Raw genomic sequence first — 6,674 nt, 5'->3', positions numbered from 1 at the left:
TTTTTGTTGCATGAAGACTAGTGCAGCCGCACTGCAAAAGGGTCACGTGCAACACAAATGGGGTGCAGACACTTCTTAAGTACCTGTACAAGCAATTGGAGCAGGTGGGAGCGGTGAATCCAGCAACCAGGCAGGTATAAGTTCAAGTAGTAGTGGGATAAAACTTCACGTTTTTTCATCATGGATAAAAGAATCCATGATGAAATGAACGTGAAGTTTTATCCCACTACTACTTGAACTTATACCTGCCTGGTTGCTGGATTCACCGCTCCCACCTGCTCCAATTGCTCCTGACTCGGCTCAGTACATCCGTGCACCGGCACCGCATATGTGGCTGTTGGGTGAGCTGAAAACTTATTTTCTTTTTTCTTTACCTGTACAAGCAGTTTGCACTATAATGAACGTACAAAGTCTGACAAAAAACTGGCACGCAGCCCTTAGTAAATGTGTCCCATTATACTTAGAAATACCTCCACTAGATAACATGTCTAGCAGAAGCCTCCACTCACTAATACATTATAAATAAGCAATCACAGAGCTGCTCGTCCTATTTAAAAAACTCAGTGCTTACGTTTCATTCTCCAGTTTCCTCTTCTCCCCGTGGCGTCCCATGCAGTAGTGCGGGCAGAGACAAGTCTGTGCACTCTGCCAGTCTCGGACTGACCCACAGGTGAACAGGTGGATCCAACACTGGGCCCTGAGTTAGGTGGTCCCCCAGGCCCTACATAAGTAGTTCTGGACAAGGTATCCTCTCTTAAATTTATACATACATTTAGCATAGAGCATCTCAACTATCCTATGTAATTATATAATTATATTAATTGATTATGTAACAAACTTATAGCTGTGGGTCCTAGGTATCCCAGTCCGACACTGCGCTCTACGCTCAACTGTAATACCACTGTACACTGCAATTACACATGCATCAGAAATCGGGCAATACATGCTGGTTTTTGATGGGTAAAATGTCACAATTATGTGGGGGCATGGGGTTGGGGGGGATAGAGCACCATGCACTGCATTAGTAAGTGACATTACATATATTTTCTGCAATTGTTCTTCACAATGTGTGTGTGGGATTGACATGACACCCATACACTACTAGGCTAGTAGGCGATTCAGCACACAGACAAATTAATTTCAATGGGTTCATACACAAAGCAGTGTTTTCCACAGCCCAGTATTTGAGGTGACTGCCTGAGCCATGAAACTCAAAGCAGGTCATATTCCTACCGGTGTTTGTGGTGCAAGCCTGGGATGTGATTGGATCTCATTGGCAGATGACACATAGGGGCTCATTTACTAAGGGTCTGCGGACCGCATTTTTGTCTGGTTTCCCGACAATTTCTGAATCGCGCCGCATTTAACAGGGTTTTTTGACGTGATCGGATTTTGGCGCAATGTTGCTGAAGTGAACTGTACAGCTGTCTGTCGGATATACCGTATAAAGCGGGTCTGGAGGGAGGAGGGGGGATTTCACCATACACGGTACACAATATGCTAGCACATAATACATTCCCCTCTTTGATTCTAAATGATAAATCTGATGCGCACCTCTTACTTTTGGAGTATATTTGGAGTCCCATTCTCTGTGCTGTGGTTTGTCGGTGAAATCTGTCCAAAACGGCGCTACCCTTAGTCTTTAAACATCGTTATATGTATTCATATTCAGTCTATTCTACAGATCAATAAATTAACCAATTTTGTTTTCAGTGAAATGACATACTATATACTTTTTTATTTTTTGTAATCTTTTTGTAAGATTCTATGTTCTTACGATGGAACAGCATGTGCAGACGATACAACTGTTCTGTAGCATATGCTAGATGGGAGCTGATACTTCTCTCACAAGTTGCTTTCTCTTTCCAGAACACATTTGCTGACAATGTAGCCAGCTCAGAGGCATGTGACTTCCTAGGAAGCGTGTGGAATCTGCTCTCCTGAAGACTCTGCTACCTTTTCCATGGCCCCACCGTGTAGAAAGTGCAGTCTTGGAGGAGAGAATGCTGACGTTGCCATCAGTGGGAACACGCCAAGTCATAAGAGGTCTGGGAAGCAGATTTGCAAGAGCTTTGTCTAAGTTCACAGTGTAAACATCGAATAAACCGTAACAAAATGCAATAATTCCAATGATGATTGTGCAATCCAGGACTATATTTTTATTAAGACAGTGGGGCACATCTACTAAGGGTCCTCACACCGCATCTGATTTACAACGCAATTAACAGGGGTTTTTGGGGCACACAATCAGATTTTGCCGCAATTGTGCCGACTTTCATGCAACACAAATCGGGGGGGGGGGGGGACATGGCAGATGGTCAACTCAACTGATTCGGACGAAGCGCAAATTCAAATTGTGTCGCAAGACAATGCACTTACATACACCGGCAAGAAGAAGGTGAACTCCGGCAGACCTCAGAGGGGAAACGACACATGCAGGATCTCGGGCGCGTGATCTTTGTGAATCTCTAAGATCGCGACAGGACCGCGTAAGTAAATGTGCCCCAGTATGTAATGAACATAAATTCTTTTGGCACAAATAACCTTTTTAGGACCTACATTTTTTCATCATCTCATTGCAAGATACAAATTTTTAGTATTTGTTTTATAGCACAAATTATGTTTTTCAATGGCCATTTGTCGACTATGTGCATATGACATATAGAACGTGGATAGTACATGATCCTGCTGATATCAGGAACATGTGTTGTCAGTAGTTGATCCATTTTGTATGTTAGTTAAAAGCAAACTATTGACAAATATGAAAGACCTTGACGTCTCCGTGAGACCCCATTACTATCGGTATACAATCATTTTATGTATTTCTGTAAACTTCTTAGATTCCACAGGCCATAACTCCCAACTTTTGTAGGAGAGAAAGAAGTACAAAAGATTTGTAGTGTCTGGAGGATGCTGACAGAGGTGATGTCCAGACAAATATCTCCTGCTGGACGGGACAGTACCTGGACAGTTAGATCAGGGACGGTTGGGAGGTATGCTCATTGACCATAGTGTACAAGCAGGGGTGTACCAGCCATGAGGCAAGTTGAGCTTGTTGCCTCAGGCAGCAACACTTGCAGCAAGAGAGTTTAGGTTCACCCCTGCATATAAGGGATCAAGTGGTCATGCTGTGCTACGGTATATTGCCAATTGCCTTTAAAGGGGGATCATCTAATGATATATAGATGTACATTTTAAACACTTTACAAAGATCTGTATGTTTTTTAATATATGCAAAACAAATTAAAAAAAGAATTTGGAGTCCCTTATAAAGACATCACTTGAATCTTCTATTAGAACTATCCTCCTCCAGAATTTTTTCTGACTTTATTTTAGTTTATAATAAACAAGTTACATTCTGGATCTGATACAAAACACATAATAATTCTCAGCAAGGCATCTTTTTAACTTTTTGAGTTGCGGTAACCAGTTACTATAGAGCTCTATCCTTAAATGGGGTTGTCCAGAGGTTGAAAAAAGTGGCTGATTTCTTCCAAACTCAGTGTATTGCAACTCAGCTCTATTCATTTCTATGCAGCTCAGTTGCAATACCATCACAAACCTTGGCCAGGTGTGGATCTGTTTTTGAAAGAAAGTAGCCCTGTTTTTACAACATCTGGACAACCCCTTTAAGTGTAGAAAGCCTTTCATTCTCAATACATACAGAAAAAATTACCATTCCTTTCATTTGTAATACTTGGAAGTTTAAAGGTGTCTTTCAGGATAGGATAGGTCTTTAGTATTAGATTAGTGGGTGCACCATCAGCTACAACAAAAAAAACTGCTAAAAACAATAGCAATAGGACCATTCACTAATTATCTGATTAGTACTAGTGCAATCCCAGGGACGGGTCATCAATATCACTGTCCTGAAAAAACTCTTTAGTGGGGATGTCCAATTTTGGTTGTTATCCCACATGGCAGCGCCAGAATTTTCTCACACTTGGGTACTTCCATCACTCTCATAGACAGTGAATGGGAGCTCTAGAGGTAATGTGCACAATACAAACTGCTTACATGTAGAATGATTAGAATTTGTGCTTTGACCTCCACAGCCATTATATAATAAAATTCCTTCACACAAGAAATATGCACTGCTCCTTTGAGACCCTGCGCTATAAGTGTACGATGCCTGTAAAATTAGTGGTGAATATAAACTAAAAAGAAGTTACAAATTATCCGGATTTTGTTTCATGCCATGTAGTTATTTTGTGGTTTCTTTAAAACTGCAGTCTCCTGCTTTGTTCTAAAAATGCCAGTATGGTGAAGAAGAAAAGTTTACCCAAAAAAGAATTGGATGAAAATGGAGTTTTAAAGTGAAATATTATGATTTTGTGAAACTATGGGATGATTTTTGTTAGTTACTTTCTTTTGGTGACCGGTTATATACAAAAGGATAATAAGTCCATTAAAATGGTTTAAAGGAGTAAACATAATGTCCCGGATTTATTAAAGTACCTGCACTAGATTTTTGCCTGACTTTGCACATACTGCACTGAAGGGGGCGTTCCGGTGCCACATTTTTCATGCAGAGCCCGACAGAATTGTGGCGCACGCCCTATGTTAAAGGTGCACCAAAAAAAAAGTTGGTGCACTCTGTCAGGGCAGTGCAGGGGGCGCAGGATTCATGAAGAAATTGTGCCAGAAATCTTGAATCTGGCGCCCCCTGCTCAATACACAGGCAACTGCACATAGTACAGACTGTTTTTAGTAAATATGGGCCACTGTATCAACTCTATTAAAATATCAAGATCAAGGGGTACCCGAAACTTGAAAGGCCTGGCTTGCAAACACCACAAGGTTGCTTTGACTCTTTACTGGGGAAAGGGGGACTAATTTGTGCTTGGGCAGGTCTATTGGCTATCCAGGACAGGGCTTAAAGGGGTTGCCACCATCACTAAACTTTACCAGGGTAAGTACAACGCCCTGCTAGTCTGGAGTCCTGCTATTGGTGAGTCACGTGACCTGCAGGTCCCAACAGCTATACACAGATTTTACCAGGGTAAGTACTATATGGATGACACTATTAGGGCTTGTGCTTACCCTGATAAAGTTTTAGAATAGAGAACAACCCCTTTAAAAGTGTTATCCTTGTGTGTCGCGGCTGCACTATTCTTCACACGACACAAATTTCATCATTGAAAGGGGCACAGTCGGACCTTGTGCCAGATTTCACAAGCTAAATTTGACAGAAATGTGTTGCACGCCCTATGTTGAAGGTGCACCAAAAAACTCTGGTTGAGCAGTGCAGGGAGCCCCAGATTCATGAAGAACTTGCTCCATCATTCATGAAGCTGGCGCACCCTGCACTATACACAGGCACAGTGCATAAATGTGCCCCATTGTTACATTGGTGACCCACCTACCAAGCAGCATTGTGTAAAGGGCGTGTACCAGAAGTTTTTAGCATAAACAATGTTGGGTATTGGGTAATGTCCTTGTTCGCCTGCATGTTTTCCAACTTCAGGGTTATTCCCACATGCCCACTGGACATCAGTAAAAAAAAATGTGTTCGTGTTCAGTCCGTATTGTATCTGAACGGATAGTTTTCTAGTGTTTTTTCTGCCTATATATAAACATATATATCGTTTATGAAGTGTATTCTTATATATTGTGATATTATAGCATTGTATTATTATACTCTTGTGTAAACACTTAGGGGCACATTTATCGTGTGATCTCCCCCCCCCCCCCAGCATCTATCAGGAGGCCAGGTCAAACCTGGCATAGAATTGTGCCAAAGCCAGTGCCTGAATTGGCGCAAGCTATAGGTAGTGTACAGACCCGGGGATGCAATGCCCCTTCCCAAATGGCGTATAGAGAGTAAAAGTCGCATTGCTCTGGGAATTGTGACTAATGTGGTCTATTTAATTACGAGTAACCCTCATAGGTAGTTCTCTGCACTGTGTACAATCTGGTAAGTATTCTCTGCATGTTGTATTTTGTTTTGTACTGTGTACACTGCACTATTCATAGTGTGGTGAGTGGATTTGTTGCCTACAATAAATACATTGTAGTAGGTAGAGCAAGTTATTGCACCGTTTGTAGTCTAGTGAGTAGTTCCCTGATTGGTGTGCATGGTGTCTGATGAGTAGTCCTCTGCACAGCATACAATATAGGGAGTATTTGTTGCTTGTACTGTGTCCATTCTAGTGAGTAGTCACCTGCACAGTGTCCAGTCTAGTGAGTAGTTCCCTGCACAGTGTCCAGTCTAGTGAGTAGTCACCTGCACAGTGTCCAGTCTAGTGAGTAGTCACCTGCACAGTGTCCAGTCTAGTGAGTAGTCACCTGCACAGTGTCCAGTCTAGTGAGTAGTCACCTGCACAGTGTCCAGTCTAGTGAGTAGTTCCCTGCACAGTGTCCAGTCTAGTGAGTAGTCACCTGCACAGTGTCCAGTCTAGTGAGTAGTCACCTGCACAGTGTCCAGTCTAGTGAGTAGTCACCTGCACACTGTCCAGTCTAGTGAGTAGTCACCTGCACACTGTCCATTCTAGTGAATAGTTCCCTGCACAATGTCCAGTCTAGTGAGTAGTCACCTGCACACTGTCCAGTCTAGTGAGTAGTTCCCTGCACACTGTCCATTCTAGTGAGTAGTCACCTGCACAGTGTCCAGTCTAGTGAGTAGTCACCTGCACACTGTCCAGTCTAATGAGTAGTTCCCTGCACACTGTCCA

The sequence above is a fragment of the Engystomops pustulosus genome, chromosome 2, assembly GCF_040894005.1.
Source record: "Engystomops pustulosus chromosome 2, aEngPut4.maternal, whole genome shotgun sequence".
Classification (NCBI taxonomy): Eukaryota; Metazoa; Chordata; class Amphibia; order Anura; family Leptodactylidae; genus Engystomops; species Engystomops pustulosus.
The sequence above is the reverse complement of the archived record's forward strand: the minus strand, read 5'-3'. Positions refer to the sequence as shown.